Genomic DNA, 23578 nt, shown 5'->3' on the forward strand with positions numbered 1-23578 from the left:
CTATAAAAGAAGTTACCATTTGTTGGGCATCTGTTAGACTCAGCATATAGTAAGCGCTTTGTGAGCCTTATTATGGAGGGACTGTTTTTCCTCACTCCAAAGGTTTCCCTTTATGTACTTTTTCCTATCCTCTTTCTTCAGCTGCTCACTCACTTCTCTCAAGGGGCAGAGGAGATATCTTCTCTGCCTGGCAAATTTACAAAGAAAAAACGGTATATATAGCCCAATTACATCTGTCTCTGTGATTCTAGAAGTGAGATATTCATGGGAACATGCATTCTTCTTTCTTCTGTGCCATAACTTTTACAGGATGTGTGCTTTGCTTCTATGTGGAGCACTCTCCCACTTAGTATTACTTGGGACCAGGTGGCTAAGTCGGTTTAATTCTAGGATCCAAATTAAGGATACTTCCATGGCCACAAATACAAGTCACACTTTACAATATGATAATAATAATAAAAGTCACATTTCAATCCCAAATCTATTAAAGATTTTCTAATTTCAAAACTGATCTTGAACATGATATGGAAATAGGGCTGATTTTCCTTTTCAATGCTCTACTATTCATTAGTTTTCCAGTAAAAAATACATAGCCATCTTCACATATTTGATGAAAAGGATTGAGCCCCTACATCTAAAATGTCATGCAATTAAACTTTTCCTTTTACAAATTGAGGCAAGTTTTATTATCTACATTTGAAAGACAATATCGAAGTTTAAAGTAGCTAACTTTTGTTCCAAAGATTACCTTGAGTGCTTGAAAAAAAGGCCCAAATTAGAATTATCTGACTCAAAATCTGTGTTCTTTAACCATTAGCATAAAATTCCTCTCTATACATAAAGATAAATGTAGTTTAGAGAAGTTTGGGAAACAAGATCAAGCAAGATATATTTTGATGGTATAAACTAGAAAAATAGAAACTTGAACTAGGTATTAGGAAAAGAGATTTGAAATGATATGTAGAAAATGAAAATATATGGATGACATCAATTAAAATGAAGATTACTGGTATGAGATGAAAGAGAACTAAGAAAGAAAGATTTAGACCTATAGCCTTTATTGCTAAAGGTGATGTCTAAAACAAAATGAATAATGATGAGTTCAGTTGTAGGAATAGTTTCATATGTTGAACTAACAAATATTTACTAAATAAAAACTTAAATATGAGTTTAAAGCTAAAATCAAAGTTGTAAATCCTCACAAATATGGCTTTGTAAATAAGCTGGAATTACATAACTCCCTTAGAGGAAAGCATAGGTAAAGGAGTATATATTTTGAGGTGCATCTGTGGGTGGAGGTGTGGGATACAATGGAAACTACTGAATATCAATCAACAGAGAGGAATGAAAGGCCTGGGAGAGCAGCTGTCACTGAAGCTAAAGTAGAAGAAACAAGTGTGATGTACTAAGAGGAATTGTATTCTAATAGCAGCTCATTTAAGTTCTCAGAGGAATTATGAATACAATTCCTTCAGGATTTCAAAACGTTTTGTGACTTAATTCAGACTAATTAAAGTACTCGTGTGTTTACTTATTCACTTACCAAATGGTTTTCTGTGCATGGGAGATATACAGGAAGATAGACTAAGTCTACCTCGCTGGAGAAAAAGGAGATTTTAGTAGCGTAGAAAACATTCTAGTAAGGCTTTGGCAACTGGGAAGGGGGGAGAAGAAAAAAAAAGACATTTTAGGATCTAGAATGGCATAAGTCATTACCCAGAATCATGAAAGAGTGTGTAATTTCCCAAGCATGTTGGATATTGTAAGAGCGCTGGAGCCATAGAAGTATTAAAGATCATGAATAGGCTGGAGTGGAATATGAAACTGGATAAGTCCTGAAAGACTTTCATAGAATGTTACAGATTCTTGATATAGTCAGTCCAGAAAAACTTGAATATCTTGAAATACTTTCAAATATATGTTTTAGAACAATGAACGTCAAAGCTCAAGATAATGCATATGGGGCAAAGAGGCAGGGAGAAAAATAATTTGAATATTGTAATGACAGAGAAAAGATGGTGATCACCTGATTTGAGTCAATAGTATAGGAAGGAGATACGATTATGATTTAAGTTATAATTGACATGTACACACTGCTATATGTAAAATGGATAACCAATAAGTTCCTACTGTATAGCACAGGGAATTCTGCTCAATATATATACGAACCTATATAAGAACCTAAATGGGAAAATAATTTGAAAAAGAATAGACACATGTATCTCTTTGCTATATACCTGAAACTGACACAGCCTTGCTAATCAGTATACTCCAGTATAAAATATAATTTTTTGAATTAAAAAAAAACCAGATTGTATTTCTTGAAGGATATTTGAAATATAAAGAATGTATGAAGTGTGTGTGTGCATATGTGCCCAGTCGTGTCTGACTCTTTGTGACCCCATGGACCTTCCAGGTACTTCTGTCAATGGAATTTTTCAGGCAAGAATACTGGAATGGATTGCCATTTCTTTCTCCAGGGGATCTTCCTAACCCAGGGATTAAAATCACGTCTCCTGCATTGGCAGACAGATTCTTTACTGCTAAGCCACTAGGGAAGCCCAAAGAAAACCACAATTATTACTTTGTACAATTCTTGATGTGTGTGTGAATACAAATGTGTAATATATGTTATATTTATATATATATATATATACCTACATACACACTTACATTATATTTCACATATATGTCTCACATGTGAAAAATTATCTCTGGTATTTAGTTTCACATTGTGTGATAAGCATTTTCCCATATAGTGACATAGTTTTCAAAATATTTGATGTGATCCCATAGTACAAGTATTAAACATCACTTGAAAGTATCATAAAATATCTAAACATTATTTGAAATTTATATTGCTTCCAATTTTTAGGCATTATGCAATATTGAGAATCTTGATTTACATTGATAGTTGCTCATTAATTTCATAGAAATTTTCATTTTTCCAAGCTGTACTTGAGGTTTATGTCATTCCACCCTGACTAATTAACAGTATCATCTAAAAATTGCCAATTTAATCAGTGAGAATAGAATATCTTACAGCTAAACATTTTTTACTCTTATTTGACACATATATCATGAATAATTATCTAGTCATATAAAGAAATTCTTTAGGTTTGTATTGTCATTGCTCGTACATTGTAATAACTTGAAAAATTCAGTGGGTCTAGAATTCCAGAGAACTATCTATTAGTTATTGATTAAGATTTTTGTTTTCTTCATATGAGACAGAAAATGTATAAGTTATTTATACCAATTAGAAATTTACTAATTTTGAAGTGCAGCATCAAAACTCTCTGCATCTATCAACAGTCATCAGTTTGTTTTGTGAAACATCATAACTACTCTAACCTCACCTCATATGTTTTGGATGAAGTCAGCCTCATTTCTGGTCACCAGAGTTGGAAGATGTAATTTGAGAAAACCAGTCAACATGTTTCATTTTTCTTGCTATAGACATTTCTTTAGGGAGGGTCATGAATCCAAGTGAAGCCAATTAAAGCTAATGAGAACCAATTTTCTCAAGGAAATCAGACTGTCCTGTCCACTTGGTATGTTGACGTTATTGTAAAGTTGAAGAAATCTGGGGCAACTGAGCAACATTAAGAAATGACAGATACTCAATCAAAAGCTAACTGAGACAATTCTGAACTTAGCCACTCTCAAAGCCACATCCAGCTTTCTACAGTTGAATTACATGAGTTTCTTTCCTGGTGGCTCAGACAGTAAAGAATCTGCCTGCGATGGGAAGACCCAGGTTCAAACCCTGGGTTGGGACGATCCCCTGAAGAAGGGAATGACAGCCCACTCTGATATTCTTGCCTGGAGAATTCCATGGACGGGGTTACAGTCCATGGGGTCACAAAGCGTTAGACACAACTGAGCGACTAATATTTTCATTTCACATTATTCCTTAAACTGGTTTTCATTTGATTTTCTGCTATTTACAACATAGAGTTTTCATTGTAGAGAAAAACTTACCACCTTTTCCTCATCTTTTTACATCAGTTATTACTTTAGTTTGAGAACGTGTAATTTCTCAAATCTTAGATGTCAGAGTCTCTAGGATCCTAAGATATTGAGGTTACTTTTCTTCAGTGTAAACATAGTATAATACTGTGTCCCAGATTTTGTCACTTTAATTTTGGAATTAAGTGTATTCCTATTGTTCTTGGAGAAACTTCATTATGAACAAAGATTAAAATTCATGAATATTTTATGAAACACATGAATGGATCAGCTCTTTGTATATTTAGCAGAGTTAGTGGCCTGTGTCATGGTGTAGTTCAAGGATTACAGGTGTTTGCTACATCATAAAAGCAAAGCAAAACATAGCCTTTATCCACATTAATAAAATCCTGTTTTTAAGTTTTCAAATTTCTTATTTCTAGGTACGTAATATAAGATTTAGGTAAACATGTTTAATATGAACACAATCAGTGTGAATTCATTTGTTAATCTCATTTATTTGGAATTATATTACTGGTGGAACTTGTCTTTGCATTTGTTATATACTGAGAAACATTAATAGGAAGTGAGACATTTTTCTCTTTGATCAAAAATGCTTCTTTTCAAAATAAAAGTGGTATTCTTACTATAAATATGCAGCAGTTTCCTGTTCATGCCAACTAGTTTTTTCCTGTTTTATAATCTCCAGATGGGCAAAACTTAACTCAATTCTCTTCTCCCAAGCTCTATAATCTGGTTAAATAATGTCCACAGCAAAAACCTAGATTTGTCAGATGCTGATTTTATACCCATATTCAGTTGTTCACCATAACTTATCCCTCTAACCTCCTAAGTATCAACTACAGTCCTCTTCTTCTTTCCATCCCTAAATCTCTGGCTTTTCTTGAGGTGTGGGATAGTGGGGCACAGTGGTGACTAATAACTTCATGTGTGGGTTACTGAAGTAAATTGCATGCTCTGTTTCCCTGATTCTGATGTCTCCCTGAATCACGGAAACAGAGCATGCAATCTACTTCAGTAGATTTTCTGAATCTGGCAAAATAGGAACAGAACAGTGGTTTTTATTTATAGGTCAAATGTGGCCATACATTGGTTTTTCACTATAAATTCTTTTGTGTGGTTAGAATCTTGTTTTTTTGAAATAAAAATCATATTCAGAATGTATTTGAGACTTCTAATATAACAAAATTTCCTTTGTCCCCCACACTTTTCCTCATGCCTACCTGTGAAGTTCATTTTAGCACATCCTCTCGTCTACCCTTTCATCCAGCAATTTAACTGTTATACATTAAGTTCCCGCTTAAGTAACACTACATTTGATATACCCAATTCTCACATTGATCCCATAGTGTAAGATTTATTATTTCAAGGTAAGAATTGCTTTACAGAAACGGAAATTGAATGACATGGATCCCTGAGAAGTGACAATGATTTTGCTAAGGTTATCAGGTAAGGGGGGTTAACTAGGTACACCTTCACACTATAAGCTTTAATCACATTGAGTTACATTCATTATAACAAAGTCACCCTTTCTCATCTTCTCTCCATGACTCCCTTTCTGCTTGAAACACTCCTTCCTTCCAACCCACTTCAGTGGCCATGCATATATATCTCAATCATTTTTTGATCCAGTTGTATACAGAACAGTGCTTACTCAATTTGGAGGAAACTTATATAGTTTGCTTTGTTCCTATTTGCAAGTACTTAAGAAGCTATTGGTGTAGGTTAATGATTCTCAACCCTTCATGACACACTGGGTAAACTTTGAAGCATATTCTAACAGTATTAGGAAATATTGCCCTTTCCAAAGGTATCATTTTTGTGTTCAACTTATTGTGTTGGATAAGTTTATGGACTTGGGATCCAGGGAGATCTAGGTCAGAATGACAGCTCTTTCATTACCAGCAAGGAACTCGAGGTGTTAATTAAAGTCTCCGAAATGCAATTTTCTTCTGAGTGAAATGGAATGACAAAGATATTTTCTTTTTAATAATAAGTTGTTGTGAAGATTAAATGAGATGGAGCATGAAAAAGATGATCAGAGCACAGTGCTTGCCACCTTTTTTTTTTTTTAAATAACTATTATCTGAGAAGTGTTATTATTGACATTCCTTTGTTGCTGTTACTGGGTCTAAATCCTTTTGTTAAAACATTCCCAATATGTTAGATATATGATAATAATCATCTTTTCAGAACAATACAAATATGCTAGGTAGACAGACATAATAATGATATCTTGTGACAGCTGGTTAGATATCTTTCAATGATTATATAGTCTTGCTTCTTACTGTCATCCTGCTTTTTTTAAAAAATTTATTAATTTTTTAATTGAAGGATAAATGCTTTACAGAATTTTGTTGTTTTCTGTCAAACCTCAACATGAATCTGCACAGGTCTACATATAACCCCTCCCTTTTGAACCGCCCTCCCATCTCCATCTCCATCTCCATCCTGCTTTTAGAATAGCTTTCAAGTTTACCAATGATGGGAAAGTCTGTATATCTTAAAAATATCTGTTTAATAATACCATATTTTTCTAGAATATAATAAAAAAATGTGATGAAGGAAATTTAAAAGACCTCAAAAGTAATTATTGATTAGAACACATATTGCTTGCAGTATGCTTGGACTTTTTTTTCCTTGTACTTCAAACGTGTCAAATTGCAAAGGCTAATATAACACCTTTTAAAAACCTAAAGCACTGAACAGGCATAATCCCTCTAAGGAAAGAAGAAACTCTTTAACAATGGCACAAATTATTTGTAGACCTCCTGCTGGAACAAGATAAGTTATTAAGATTTTCTGAAATGATTGACTATTGTTTTAGCTGCTCTTTGTATTTCAACACGGGAGATAAAGACACTTTGGATGGAAGTCCAAAGGCCTTCTCTCTTGTTCGTCAATTCTATAGCATTTGGCAAGGCATTTTGTCTCTGTGTACCTCAGTTTCTGAGGTAATTTTCTGATAAATTAGCAATTTAGAATGCACAATGTCTAATCTGTATTGAGAGCCATGCTTTATTGTAGTAAGATCCTGGAACATCATAGATCGAGAGACTTTGTTCTTTACAAATTGGGTAATTTGACATGTTACATAATCTAATTGAACAATTTTTTTTAATCAGAAGAAATGGATATAATTGTGTTGACTTTATTTTTTTGAGAAATATACATTAACTTATTAGCCTGGCAGATGCTAGGTAGTCAGCAAATATTAGCTAAATTAATATTTTATCAGTGCTTTGAAAATATGCAGTTCCTAATTTTAATCCTTAATAGTTAATCAAACGGAGAAGGCAATGGCATCCCACTCCGGTACTCTTGCCTGGAAAATCCCATGGGCGGAGGAGCCAGGTGGGCTGCAGTCCATGGAGTCGCTAAGAGATGGACACGACTGAGTGACTTCACTTTCAGTTTTCACTTTCATGCATTGGAGAAGGAAATGGCAACCCACTCCAGTGTTCTTGCCTGGAGAATCCCAGGGACAGGGGAGCCTGGTGGGCTGCCGTCTATGGGATCGCACAGAGTCGGACACGACTGAAGTGACTTAGGAGTAGCAGTAGCAGTAGCAGTTAATCAAAATGCATATCCTTTCAGTTAATTGTTTGAGTGTTTATTTATTCAACAAATATTTTATTAGATTTGGATCATTTCCTATGTTTTACACAAGTCTCTGGGTATACTGTGATTAACAACATAGTCATAAACATAACCTTCATGGAGTCATGTGGGGAACAGGCAATATGCAAGTAATACATATGTTAAGTATTTAATTAGAAACTATGATATGGTCCAGAAAAAAACAGAAATTTTTGTAAGGGTAAAGAATGAGAGGTTTCCCTGGTGGCTCAATTGTAAAGAATTTGCCTGCCAACGCAGAAAACGCAGGTTTGATCCCTGGTCTGGGAAAATCCTACATGCCGTGGAGCAACTAAGTCATTGCATCACAGCTATTCAGCATGTGCTCTAGAGCCCAGGAACTGAAAATGCTGAGCCCATATGCTGCAACTACTGAAACACACCTGCTCTATAACCTGTGCTCTGCAACAGGAGAAGCTGCCTGGGCACTGCAACTAGTGAGTAGCCCCTGCTTGTCACAACTAGAGAAACACCTGCACAGCACCAAAGAGCCAGCACAGTGTAATTAATTAAACAAAATTAAATTTAAAAAAATTTAATGAGGTTTTTAAGATTGACTGTGGTCAGAGGAGGTCTGTCTGAGGAAGTGTTATCTAAGTTGCAATCTAAAGTTTGAAAGAAGCAGACAAAGTGAAGAGTGATTTGAAGGGGTATTCCAGAAAGATAAAATGTCATGGGTCAGGGGGATGGGGAGGGCCAGGGAAAAGAAGGGTGGATAGGAGAAAGGTCTGGACAAGATTTAGGAAGAGAAACCTCTTTCGGCTAAGTGGTATGAATGAAACATGATGAAGAGCAGCAAGTTTTCAAGTTGGAAAATTTCAGGGACCAGATTATATTTGGCATCACAGAACATAAGTATTTTCAAAATCAATCAAAGTGAAAAAGGATAGCACAGAGGATTTTAAATTAGAAGAATAATGTGATTCCAATCTACATTTTAAAAGCTCATTCCCACTGCCTACTAGATAGGTTTGTATAGGAAAGGTGCAAAATTGAAAGGAGAGAAATCAGTCAAATGATACTGCAGAACGTAAGTTTTACTGACATAAACTAGGGCTGCAGTATTGAGCATGGTTGATAAAAATAATGACAATAACAACAATAATTATAATAACCTTTATTGAGACTTTATGATGTACCACACACCATCCTGGATATTTATTTCCTGAGGTTTGTGAAGTTTATTTTTTGATTTTTTTTTTAAACAGCACCAGGTTTACAACAAAGTTGAGAGAAAAATACAAAGTTTATTCTTATGTCTCTTGCCCTCTCATATACATCGTGAAAGCGAAGTTGCTCGGTCATGTCCGACTCTTTGCGACCTGTGGACTGTAGGCCACCAAGCTCCTCCGTCCATGGGATTCTCCAGGCAAGAATACTGGAGTGGGTTGCCATTTCCTTCTCCAGGGTCTCATATACATAGCCTCCCCCTATTATCAACATCACTCACCAAAATATTTTTTTTTGTCTTTTTTTAACCAAGGATGAGGTATATTAATACATTACCATTACTCAAAGGGCATCGCTTACCTTTGTTTTCACTTTTGGTAAACCATAGTTTACCTTAGGTTATACATCCTATGAATTTGAACAAATGTATGATGATATATGTCCATCATTATGGTATGATGTAAAAATTTTTTACTGCCTTAAAAATCCTCTGTTCTGCCTATTCCTCTTTCTAGCCTCTTACCCTAGGAAACTACTGATCTTTTTATTGTCTTCAAAATTTTTTATTTTCCAGAATGTCATATAGTTAGATAGTAAGTAGCTTTTTCAGATTGGCTTCTTTCACTTCATAATGTGTATTTAAGTTTCCTCCCTGTATTTTCATGGCTTGATAGCTCATGTCTTACTAATATTCTTCTTTCTGGATATACTGTAATTTATTTATCCATTCAATTACTGGAGGACATCTTAGTGGCTTTTAAGTTTTGGCAATTGTAAACAAAATTGCTATAAACATCCTACTGCAGTTTTTTGTTGTTGTTGTTAAGTTCTGAACTACTTTTTGGTAAATATCACGGAGAATAAGTGCTGAATCTTAGGTTTAGCTTAGTAAAAAACTGCCAAACTGCCTTCCAAAGTGGCTGACCCATCTTGCATTCCTACCAGCAATAAATGAGTGTTCTTCTTGCTCCAAATCCTTGCTAGTGTTTGAAGTTATCAGTGTTCCAAATTTTAGCCATTGTAATAGGTGTTCAGTGGCATCTAATTTTTTTTTTAAACTGCATTTCTCTGGTGGCATATAATGTGGAATAGCTTTACACATGCTTATTTGCTGTCTTTATATCTTGTTGGTGAGGTATCTCTTAGGATCTTTGGCTCATTTTTTAATCAAATAGCATTTTTCTTTCTTTGTTGTTGACTTCTAAGAGTTCTTTGTATATTTTAAATGTTTGATCAGATGTGTCTTTTGGAAATGCTTTCTCTCATTCTGTGGCTTGCCATTTCATTCTCTTGATAGGTATTTCAGATAGCACAATTTTTAAAATTAAATGAAGTCCAGCTTATCAGTTATTTATTTCATGAATTGTATCTTTGCTGTTATATCTAAAAAGTGATTGCCATATTCAAGGTCATCTTGATTGTCTTCTATCTATCCTCTAAGAGTTTTATAGTTTCATGTTTTATATTTAAATTCATTTTGAATTAATATTTGTTAAGAGTATATGTCAGCACATGTTAAACATTTTATGTATGAGTTCTTATGATGAAAGGCTACAGTTTGGAGGAGTTATTACTTCCCGCAGATCGTGCTACTAGTGATAGAAGAGAATGGGCATCAGGAAGCTCTTTATCACAGCCCACACTCTTAATTATGATGCTGTACGACTTCACTGTAAAACAGAGATCTGATTAAAGATATGTTTTAATGTAGAATATATCAAACTTAAAAATGAGTTACATTTGGGAGATAAGATAAAGTGAGAAATCAAAGAATAAAAGATATTTCTGATGTTTTTATGTTTCTGTATGTATCATTAACAAAACTTAGATAAGAAAAGCTTATGAATAGTATGGTATCCAGCTAAAGTCATTGACTTAAATAAGACTGTCTATGGAAAGACGCTAGAGACAAAAAGAAGAACCATAAGAAAATTCAACATTTTATTGTGTATGATAGAGGAGAAAGAAAATGATTTCAGGACAAGCCAGTGAGGTTGGAATGTAAATCCAGGAGTGTGTGAGTGAGTGCAGCTACAAGGAGAACGTTAACAACACATTTGACTATCAAGGAGAATTTCAGGAAATTGAGGAATTAGAAATGTATTATTTGGAAACAGGGGTCATTTGTGATAGTAAAGAAGCTTTTCAATAAGTAGAGGATTGAAGCCATACTGGAATGTGTCTGAAATGGTTAAATGGAGTATGAAAATTTGAAGACACTATATGGAGACAACATTTTCTATTCACCAAATAAAACCAAAACATTTACTTATAAATATCTAAATAGCAAGAAATAAATGGTAAGATGTTGAAACATAGAGAGACTAAGGAAGAGATGTGGGTGCTCTGAGGCACTTATATGGAGCACTTAAGAGGGTGATTACTAGTGGAATGTGAAGGGTTATTGGGCAATATGTAGATTCTCTTTGAGTGTGGCAGTCATAAATTTTTACTGACCTCTATATTAATTGTATATTATTTTCACATCAATGGTCAGCTTCATAGGGCAGGTGTAGAGAAACTAAATGGTGAGTTCATGTAGTAATGATGTTTTTCCAAATTATTCCTGGAATAGAATCAGTCAGAAGAAATTAGAATATTATAAGGAATTGATTACTTTAATAAATTGTAGAATATTAACTGGAAAAAAAATGGAAGGCAAGTGGAATGCAATAAGGGACAAATAACATTTGGACAGAAATGGAGTTGATTTAATATTATGGAGGCATTGCACAATAATAATATTATCAAGGCATAGTAATGTCAAGAGTATAACCAAGATTCTGATGTAGAATGATACAGCGACCATTAAAGGTAAAGAAGTTTAGGAACTAGTAGAATAAATTGTTCCATTAATTATCAAATGGATGTACATGTAATGTCATGAATCAAGACGGAAAAGTGCTTATGCTTTCAGAGTATGCAAGGCAGGCAACAGGGAAGTGTATGAGAATAAATTATTTTATATAAAACTCTAAGTTAAAAAAATTAAAGAAGAGAGTAATTTTCTAAGATTAAAATGTACATATTCTGTTGGATCCACCAATCCTGAAGGATGAAGCTTCCCTCAAAACAGGCAAAGAAAGAGAAATAAAATCCTGTCTCATTTTAGCTACGGTGATTGGCAAAGGAACATTTTTCTTATATACCCATTTTGAATAAATAATACATCTTTTTTATAATTTTATTTGATACCCCAAAGATTTTTCAGAATGTATAGAGTTCAATTTCCTCATTTCTACCCCATAATTCCCAAATGTAAAGAGGAAATATAAATGGGTCAACTTAAGGATATTCATTGCAAGCAAAAGCAAATCAATGGAACTTCTAGTTCTAGACAATACAAAGTAACTGGGCTAAAATTAATTTACAATCCTATTTGAAAATCCACCAGCTTGACAATGCAGGAGACATAGAGATGTGGGTTCAATCCCTGGGTCATGAAGCTCCTGTGGAGGAGAGCATGACAGTCCATTTTAGTATTTTTGCCTAGAAAATCCCATGGACAGAGAAGCCAGCCAGGCTACAGTTCATAGGGTCACAAAGAGTTGGCCATGACTGAAACAACTTAGCACACATACATGAAAAGCCACAGCTTCATATATTAAATAACCTGCATCATAATAATAACCTATTTTTAAGGCATTGGATATCAGGCAATGAATGACTGCATCTCTTGATTGATGAAAAACAGTAGAGGATAGCTCTGAAATTTCAGTTTTCAGGCCACAAGACAGGGCAGGAAATGCAGACAGAGCTCAGCAGACTGCCTGGGATGAGAAGCCACTGCTGAGCATCTAGGGAGACCAAGGTGGGTAGAGTTTGCAGGACAGAGTATGGAGAATGAAAAGAAAAACAGAGGTCTGCAGAGGGTTCTCCTACGGTATTCAGCAGAGTAGTGATGACTGTGTACATACCCGAAAGCTACTCAGGGAAAGAATCACCCAAAGGACTAGAAGGAATAGTGGTCAGTGTTCATGCAGGGTCTGAAATAGTGACTGTTTCAATCAGTGAATAAACAACCTGTAATTCATGAAGCATCGAATAAATAATTCAGAAGAGCCATTTCTAAGTAGATGGAAATAATTACTCTAGTCTTAACACTTCTCTGCAAATGCAAAACAAAATTTAACAGTAATATTTGAAAAGACAAACTGTTTCTAAGTAACTTAACTACATCTTAGAGCAAACTTCAAGAATATTACAGAAATTAAAACAGAAAAAAATCCAGCACAGAAAAAGGTAAAATTCACAATGTCTTATATCCAATCAAAATCACCAGGCCTGCAAAGTAGAAAACAGAATGCAGGATGGAGTGAAAATCAATCATTTTAAACTGACCCAGAACTAATGTGGATGTTAGAATTAGAAAGCTGTTAAAATAATTAATACAGCTCTAGTATATTCAGAATTTAGGTACAGACATTGAATGCATTTAAAAAGCCACACACTGTAATTCTAGAGAAGAAAACTACAAAATATGAGATAAAAATTACAGTGGATGAAATTGATGTTAGACATTGCAGAAAAAATTCTTAAAAAGATGAGAATAACAGATTACCTGACCTGCCTCCTGAGAAATCTGTATGCAGGTCAAGAAGCAACAGTTAGAACTAGACATGGAACAACAGACTGGTTCCAAATTGGGAAAGGAGTACAGCAAGGCAGTATACTGTCACACTGCTTATTTAACTTATATGCAGAGTACATCATGAAAAATGCTGGGCTGGATGAAGCACAAGGTGGAATCAAGATTGCTGGGAGAAATATCAATAACCTCAGATATGCAGATGATACCACCCTATGGCAAAAGGTGAGAAAGAACTAAAGAACCTCTTGATGAATGTAAAATAGGAGAGTGAAAAGTTACCTTAAAATTCAACATTCAGAAAATGAAGATAATGGCATCCGGTCCCATCATTTCACGGCAAATACATGGGGAAACAATAGAAACAGTGTGTGCTTAGTTGCTCAGTCATATCCTACTGTTTGCAACCTTATGAACAGTAGACAACCAGACCCCTCTGTCCATGGTGAATCTCCAGGTAAGAACACTGGAGTGAGTTGCCATGTCCTTCTCCAGGGTATCTTCCCAACCCAGGGATTGAACCCAAGTCTCCTTCATTGCAGGTGGATTCTTTACCATCTGAGCCATGAGGGAAGCTCTGGAAATAGTGAGAGACTTCATTTTGGGGGACTCCAAAATTAATGCAGATGGTGGCTGTAGCCATGAAATTAAAAGACACCTGCTCCTTGGAAGAAAAGGTTGTCTATGACCAACCTAGACAGCATAGCAAAAAGCAGAGACATTACTCTGCAAACAAAGGTCCATCTAGCCAAAGCTGTGGTTTTTCCGATAGTCATGTATGTTTGTGAGAGTTGGACTATAAAAAATGCTGAGCACCGAAGAATGGATGCTTTTGAACTGTGGTGTTGGAGAAGACTCTTGAGAGTCCCTTGGACTGCAAGGAGATTCAACCACTCCATCCTGAAGGAAATCAGTCCTGAATATTCATTGGAAGGACTGATGCTAAAGCTGAAACTCCAATACTGTAGCCACCTGATGCAAAGAACTGACTCATTGGAAAAGACTGATGCTAAGAAAGATTGCAGGCAGGAGAAGGGGATGATAGAAGATGAAACGGTTGGATGGCATCACTGACTCTATGGACATGAGTTTGAGTAAGCTCTGAGAGTTGGTAATTGACATGGAAACCTGGTGGGCTGCAGTCCATGGGGTTGCAAAGTGTTGGACACGATTGAGTGACTGAACTAGACATTGAAGAAAAAAAAAAGTTTGGTAAATTTAAAGACATAGTGATAGAGTCCACAAAAATTAAATACAGAAATGAAAATTTTTAATCTAAAAAAATGACAATTTTCTTTTTCAAATTTAGTGGAAACTACAAACTTACAGATATAATAAATCCCAAGCACATGCACAAAATAAACTGCGCCAAGACACATTATAATTAAATTACTCAAAACTGAGGATAATGGAAAAGTTCTTAGAAGCATTCAGAGAAAGAAAGATACATTATAAATGAAGATAAAGGGTCAGGGTCAGGATAGTAGCACATTTTTCACTGCAAACAAGGCAGGGGAGAAAGTAGTAGAGTAATAACTTTAAAGTACTGAAAGGTAAAAATTGTCAACATAGAATTTAAACTCCAGAAAATATCTTATAAAATGGAAGGTGAAATATTTTTTGTATCCAGAAGCTAAAATAATTTATCACCAGCAGACAAACCTATAAGAAATATTAAAGGAAACCTTTCAAATAAAAGGAAATTACATCAGATAGAAATATAAATCTGCACAAAAGAATGAAGAGTTTAACAGTAATGGCAATTACATGTGTAAATATACAAGATTTTTTTTCCTATATAATCCTTCTTATGAAATAATAGAATGCAATATAAAATTTAAAACACACGCAGAAATTTAAGGTAGATAACACAAAGACTGGGGGGCAGGTAAGGAAGCATACTATTGCAGGTATTCTTATGCATTATGTATAAAGAGGTATAATAACACTTAAAGATAGATTGTGATAAGTTAAAGATGCATGCTGTAAATCCTGAAGGAACCACTAAATTAAAAAATATAAAAAATAAAAACAGAAAAAATACACTCAATTTAAAAATGCAAGAACAGACAAAGAGCAAATAAAAGAAGGGACAATAACTGTAGATTTAAACCTAACTCTTGGAAGTGGCCGGCTAGAGCCAGGGGCTCAGTGGGGACCAAGCTTGTCCATGAGGCAGCAGTGACGGTGGCTTCTTGCCAGGCAGGTTCAGGCTTCAGGGGCCAGCGGCCACCATGATCCTGCTGGAGGTAAGCAACCACATCATTGAGGAGATGCTCACGCTCAAGTTTGAGAACGCAGCCGCCGGGAACAAACCAGAAGCTATAGAAGTAACTTTTGCAGATTTTGATGGAGTCCTCTATCATATTTTGTAGAAGATAGGAAGAATAAAAGAAAAGCAGGCCCCAGCAAGGGCCACAAAAGAAATTTATAATTATTGATAAACTGGATGCTATAAAGCATGAGACTCTTGGAACAAGTCCAGAGGGAACAGTTCATAGTCTTGAAAGTAAGATATGATACTGGGGTTGTAAAACCGACCCCAGACTGTTTCTCAACTGGCGTCTCAGAGTCACATGTTTTATGTATCTGGTAGAAAATCTATAGATAAGAATATTAGTCTGGGTTACTGATTTGTCATTGATTATTGTTTCTTAATTACTCAATGGTTAATGATCACTTTGTTCTGTGGCCCTAAAGGCCACATGAGTTATAGCTTAACTCCCCGCATATTCTTTCCTTTATGGCTGAAAGTATAATTAAGCTGGCTTGGATTCAGTTTCGGCACCTTCACCTTGGAGCGGTGTTGGTCCTCTTATCCTCACTTTTCACTGAATTCTTGTGTCTTGTTTCTCATTCTCTCACCATATGGCACTTTCAGAAACCCTGCTTGTCGAGCCAGTCTCGACAATATTTCAAATCCTGATGGAGACAAAATAAAAGTGATGGTCAGTGTTTCTTTGAATTCTACAAGGAACTTTAGGCACATGGTGCTGATGAGTTATTAAAGAGGGTGTACGGAAGTTACTTAGTAAATCCAGAATCAGGATACAATGTGTCTTTGCTATATCACCTTGAAAATCTGCCGGCATCCAAGGATACCATTGTGCATCAGGCTGGCGTGTTGGAACGAAACTGTTTTGCCTCCGTCTTTGAGAAATACTTCCAGTTCCAAGAAGAGGGCAAGAAAGGAGAGAACAGGGCAGTTATCCACTATAGGGATGATGAGACCATGTATGTTTGAGTTAAAAAAGGGCAAAGTCACAGTAGTCTTCAACACAGTGATTAAGGATGATGGATGATGTGGTCATTTGAAAGGTGTTCATGCAGGGCAGAGCCAGCCACACAGCCCAATAGGTCCGCTTCAGCCACACGGGGGAGCCTTTGCTAGAGCTGAAAGATCCCAATGCCACTGTGGGCCACAACGTGGCTAAATTACCTTCGTGCTGTTACCTCACCAATCCAATGCCAGTGCTCATCAAGACAACACCATCAACCTGATCCACACGTTCCCAGACTACCTGCACTACCACATCAAGTGCTCGAAGCCCTATATTCACACACGTATGCAGGCAAAAACATCCGACTTCCTCAAGGAGCTGAACTGTGCACGCCCAGATGCCAAGAAAAAGGAAATGAAAACAATCACGGGGAAGACATACTTTTGGGAACAGGAAGAGGAAACGGTTGGCAACTGAAGGCTGGAATACTTGCCACGGGATAATCGTAGCTTTTAATGTTGTACCTCTTCAGGTTCTTAAGGGATTCTCTGCTTTGGTTCCATTTTTTACATGTTTGGAAAGTAATCTGCAAAAGCAAGCTGTGCTTGCAAGGACTTCATGGTTCCCAAAAATAAAAAAAAATAAAAAAATAAAAAACAATTCCACTTGATCAACTTAATTCCTTTTATTTATCTTCCCTCCCTCACTCCCCTTTCCCTCCCCCTCTTTCCCAAGCTGTTTTGCTTTGCAGTATGTTGCTGGTAATGACTTGCAGGATAATGCAATCTAAACTTATTTTCTCTATGTATTTACATTCAAAACTCCTGAATCTAAAGAAATATGGTTGGGTCATTAATAAAGAAAATATTTATATCTTTAAAAAAACTAACTAACTCTAAAGGTAATTGTATTAATGTAAATATTGTAAATAACCCCAATTAAAATGCAAAGATTGCCAGATTGCATAAAAAAGCAATAATCAACTATAAGCTGCCTACATGAAGCAAACTTTCAATACACAAATGATAAAAAATGAAAGGATGCAAAAGATAGGCCATATGTATACTAAGCAAAGGAAAGCTATGTAAATATTAGGCAACATAGATTTCAGACAATACATCATGCCAAACTGTGATAGGTAAAATAATATTCCTCTTCCTGTAAATATGTTCATGGTCTTATTCTAGAACAGTGAGAAACATTACTTTACATGGCCAAAAGGACTTTGCATGTATAATTAGGTTAAAGAATTTTGTAGTGGGAAAGTTATTTTGGATTATTCAGGTGTGCCCAAGGAATATGCAACCCAAATAACTCCATCTCTTTTAAATAAGTTGAATTTGTAGTTAAAAACCTTATCCCTAAGAAAACCCTAGACTCAGATATATTTTCTGGTAACCATTTGGAAAAATAATTTTGACTTTATCTCTTCCAGAAGTTACAAGGGGAAGAAGGACTTTAACTCGTTCTGAGTGAAAGTGGCTCAGTCATTTCCAACTTTTTGCCACTCTATGGACTATACAGTCTATGGAACTCTCCAGGCCAGAATACTAGAGTGGGTAGCCTTTCCTTTCTCCAGAGGAGCTTCCCAACCCAGGGATCGAAACCAGGTCTCCCTCATTGTGGGTGGATTCTTTACCAGCTGAGCCACAAAAACTTCATTTCCCAGGGTAATGAAGTAACCATTACCCTGAAACTATTACCTGACAAAACAATTACAAGAAAAGAAAACTGTTACTATTTCCATTAATCTAGGAGGTGGATCAGAGAGAATCTTGTTGAGATTAGTGTCAGAGTGTATACTTCCCATGTTTTCTTCTAAGAGCTTTATAGTTGCTGGCCTTACACTTGAGTCTTTAATCCAATTGCGTGTGTGTGTGTGTGTGTGTGTGTGTGTGTATAGTGTTAGGAAGAGTTCTAATTTCATTCTTTTACAGGTATACAGGTAGTGGTCCAGTTTTCCCAGCATCACTTAATAAAGAGGCTTTTTCTCCATTATACATTCTTTCTTCTTTTATCAAAAATAAGGTGCCCATAGGTGGATGGGCTTATCTCTGGACTTTCTATCTTGTTCCATTGGTCTATATTTCTGTTTTTGTGCCAGTATCACACTGTCTTGATGACTATAACTTTGTAGTATAGTCTGAAGTCAGGGAAGTTGATTCTTCCAGCTCCATTTTTCTTTCTCTAGATTGCTGTGGCTATTCAAGGTCTTTTGTGTTTCCATAAAAATTGTGAAAAATTTTGTTCCAGTTCTGTGAAAAATACCATTGGTAATTTGGACTAATTAATAAATAAATAAAATTTTAAAAATAAAAATAATAAAATAAAACTGCAGACTAATACCTTTATGAACACAGATGCAAAGTCTAAATGAAATGTTCTCAAGTTGAATCTTATCATTTATAAATAACACATCATGACCAAGTGAACTTTATCTCAGAAATGTAAGACTTATCTAACATTTGAAAACAAATAGCATGTGATTCTGGAGAAGGCAAAGGCAACCCACTCAAGCACTCGTGCCTGGAAAATCGCATGAACAGAGGAGCCTGGTAGGCTGCAGTCCGTGGGGTCGTGAAGAGTCAGATACGACTGAGTGACTTCACTCTCACTTTTCACTTTCATGTATTAGAGAAGGAAATGGCAACCCACTCCAGTGTTCTTGCCTGGAGAATCCCAGGGATGGGGGAGCCTGGTGGGCTGCCGTCTATGGGGTCACACAGAGTCGGACATGACTGAAGTGACTTAGCAGCAGCAGCACGTAATTCATGTCATTTATGATAATAACAATTCCATTTGTGTGCCTGATGGCTATCATTCTGACTCAATCACAAGCACATAATAAACTGCCTCAATATTTAAGAAATTGGTTAAGACTAAACTCAAAATGGATTAAAGATCTAAATGTAAGATCAGAAACTATAAAACTCCTAGAGGAGAACATAGGCAAAACACTCTCAGACATAAATCACAGCAGGATCCTCTATGATCCACCTCCCAGAATTCTGGAAATAAAAGCAAAAATAAACAAATGGGATCTAATTAAAATTAAAAGCTTCTGCACAACAAAGGAAAATATAAGCAAGGTGAAAAGACAGCCTTCTGAATGGGAGAAAATAACAGCAAATGAAGCAACTGACAAACAACTAATCTCAAAAATATACAAGCAACTTATGCAGCTCAACTCCAGAAAAATAAACGACCCAATCAAAAAATGGGCCAAAGAACTAAATAGACATTTCTCCAAAGAAGACATACGGATGGCTAACAAACACATGAAAAGATGCTCAACATCACTCATTATTAGAGAAATGCAAATCAAAACCACAATGAGGTACCACTTCACACCAGTCAGAATGGCTGCGATCCAAAAATCTGCAAGCAATAAATGCTGGAGAGGGTGTGGAGACAAGGGAACCCTCCTACACTGTTGGTGGGAATGCAAACTAGTACAGCCACTATGGAGAACAGTGTGGAGATTCCTTAAAAAATTGCAAATAGAACTACCTTATGACCCAGCAATCCCACTGCTGGGCATACACACCAAGGAAACCAGAATAGAAAGAGACACATGTACCCCAATGTTCATCGCAGCACTGTTTATAATAGCCAGGACATGGAAACAACCTAGATGTCCATCAGCAGATGAATGGATAATAAAGCTGTGGTACATATACACAATGGAGTATTACTCAGCAGTTAAAAAGAATTCATTTGAATCAGTTCTGATGAGATGGATGAAACTGGAGCCGATTATACAGAGTGAAGTAAGCCAGAAAGAAAAACACCAATACAGTATACTAACACATATATATGGAATTTAGGAAGATGGCAATGACGACCCTGTATGCAAGACAGGGAAAGAGACACAGATGTGTATAACGGACTTTTGGACTCAGAGGGAGAGGGAGAGGGTGGGATGATTTGGGAGAATGACATTCTAACATGTATACTATCATTTGAATCGAATCGCCAGTCTATGTCTGACGCAGGATACAGCATGCTTGGGGCTGGTGCATGGGGATGACCCAGAAAGATGTTATGGGGAGGGAGGTGGGAGGGGGGTTCATGTTTGGGAATGCATGTAAGAATTAAAGATTTTAAAATTTAAAAAAAAAAAAAGAATAAATACCGTAAGTGATGAGTAAAAAAAAAAAAAAAAAGACTAAACACTCCACATCAACTAAGAAGTATTATGTAACTATATATCTTTCCTTATCATTCCTCAAAGTTTGAGAGTTATTTCAAACTAAAAACGAGTCAAAGTAGTTGGCTAAACACATATCTGTCGAGGGCACAGATCTATGAAAGCATAAATACCTTCTTGACATTTACTAGAAATTAAGACCATTATCGTACTCAATACTTTTTCCTATTGCTTTTGCTCTATTTATGAGAAACTTGAGATTAAATGAAGTTAAGTGGTTTAAACTCATTTACTCTCTGATTATAATTTTTCCCTATTTTTCCTTAGGAATCATTTTCCAATCAATTCACCTAAACTTCTACCTGGAACTTTATTCTCTTTGGTTCTATAAATTTCTCTTACACTTGTCTGATTGAACCACAGCTACCAGAAATCTAACTGTTCTTCCTTACCTACTATTACTATTATCAACCTCAGCATTTCAGCATTCAACTTAACATAGTAGATGGTCCATTTCTGGTCCCTCAGTTTCTTAAAATAGTTGATATCAGTTAACTTTTCCTCTGTTCCACCCTAAACAAGTACTTACATGCTCATGTTCCACTTTTCATCACCAAAAATGATAACACCTGTCAAATCTATAATTTTTGTATTCTGCTCTACTTCTATTCACCAAATTATTTTATTATCACTCATTTACTCAAGTATTCTCACGTCAACATTTCCTCAGTCTTCTCAAGACCTCCAGTCCACTTAAGACTTTTCGCTCATGCCCTCACCTCCCCCTAACTCGTTTAGAGTTTATGGCTCAGTGCCACACTCACTCTCCTCTAAAGCTATTACGTTTGTTACATCTTCTTCTCCTGCCATATCCACCTGGAAACACGAAGTCTGAATTAATTCTAAGTTTAACCTGACATGGACTTCCATCTGAAATTCCCAGTGAATAACACAACCATGCTGATTTGTGTCACTAAACTGTATTTTATGAAGTCACAACAGAGCATTTCATATTGCACAGGATTATGCTCCATTCCTTTATCAAATTTAATTCTCTAGTGACAGGGACAGTATTCTCACTGTTGGCAGAATGCCAACATCTGTGTCCCTTTTCAGATAATGAGATATCCTTTTCTTTCATGTTCTTTTTTTTAAATTTTAATAACACTATTTTATTGTTATTTATATCATTAATCAGCTTCAAAGACTCTGTGGCTTTCTGTTGCAATTGGAATAAAATACAAAGTACTTATTATGCCTTGCAGTATCTTTCAAGATCTAGCTTCTGCCTACCTACTAAACTATTTCTCTTAATGTCTCCAATTTTTACTACACTACCATTACATACACATTGTTTATATTGTTAATGCTGACTTTTTTTCCTTGATTCGTCAGTTTAAAAAACAAGACTTGCTTTCCTAGAATCCTCCAAAAGTGTCCATTTCTCCCATGATCATCACAAACTTACACATGTGAAATTTCATGTTTTCAATTCACTTGATAATTACTTTTATTGATGCTTAATATGTTATATATTTTGTCAGTGTATGACTCTCTATACTCGTGAACTCTTCTGACATATCTCTAGTAATCTTTGATAATTTCTTTGTTTTCAAGTTTGACAATATGTTTCAGATATGACAAGCCCTAGGCATGGGAGCATCCATTCATTCAAAAGTGCCCATTTTCTTCTTAGAAGAAAAATTACAGTAATTGTAGCAAGAGGTAGGTGGAACATTCTTGCTTAAGTTACCCTCCTCCATACTGAAGTCTTTTAGAAAATGACCCAGACATTTCACCCTTAACAGCATTTCCCTTATCATTAAAAAGTGATGGGAATCGTTTACCATAAGGACAACTGCTTCTCACCGTACAGCATATTTCTCTTAATGTCTCAGTTCATAACAGATACTGAAGTCATGTGACAAATATCTTTTTAGTGACAAAAGAAGTTATGATCACATTGATCACATGAATTCTCAGATCTCATCTGCTTTTACTGTATATTTGAATATACCTCAATTTGTTTCATAATGAACTCTTATATGATTTTCTTGTGTATTGTTGCTTCCCTCATGGCTGTATTTAAAATGGATACATTTGGAAGGAATATCTACAGATTGCATAGCCAAAAAAGGGAAAAAGTAAAAGAGTAAGCAGGCATCGATAAACTCAAGGACCATAAGATATTTAAGCCTGATTGGAAAACCTATCCAGGGAACTGTAATCCATTGATATGATTCTGAGGGCAAGAAAATGAGAGTGGTGGTTATATTCAAGTATTGCTGCTGGTAGTGAGAATACTTCTTGATTATGTGTGTGGAGTGTCATGTATTTAAATTTCCTATGATGTACAAAATTCTGGCTTAAAAACATATTAAAATGCATTAAAATGTTGAGGTTTGACAGAAAACAGAAAAATTCTATAAAGCAATTATCCTTCAATAAAAAATAAATAAAAAATAAATCAATAAAAAAGTCTCTAAGTGACACTTTAAACCATAATTGTCAATTTCAGTATTTTTTAATATTTTGTTTTCTGTGCCTTTATCCACTATCTTACCAGATGATTGTTCTTTTCTCATTTTTTGCTTTAATTTTGTGTAGTTCTATTTGGAGAAGCCTTTATAAAAATGTATAAATGATAAGCCATTTTATTTTCCTCCAGGCAATGTGATCTCTAGGCCCCCTTTTCCTTCACTCATTCATTGATCAGTTTTGCTTTTGTGTTAATCTTTAAAGTTTTTACTTTTAGGTCAGAGATTTTCAGGCTTTGTTTAAATGTAACATATGGTCATATCTGTGATCCATTGGGTTGTATTTGCTATGGATTATTTT

At 35.5% G+C, this 23578-nt stretch overlaps 1 pseudogene; it reads left to right on the forward strand.

Annotated features, from left to right (window-relative positions):
* The first annotated feature begins 15603 nt into the window (after positions 1 to 15603).
* LOC138428484 (actin-related protein 2/3 complex subunit 2 pseudogene) lies at positions 15604 to 17067 on the forward strand (annotated as a pseudogene).
* Positions 17068 to 23578: the final 6511 nt, after the last annotated feature.

Source organism: Ovis canadensis, chromosome 1 (assembly GCF_042477335.2).
Source record: "Ovis canadensis isolate MfBH-ARS-UI-01 breed Bighorn chromosome 1, ARS-UI_OviCan_v2, whole genome shotgun sequence".
NCBI classification, from domain to species: Eukaryota; Metazoa; Chordata; class Mammalia; order Artiodactyla; family Bovidae; genus Ovis; species Ovis canadensis.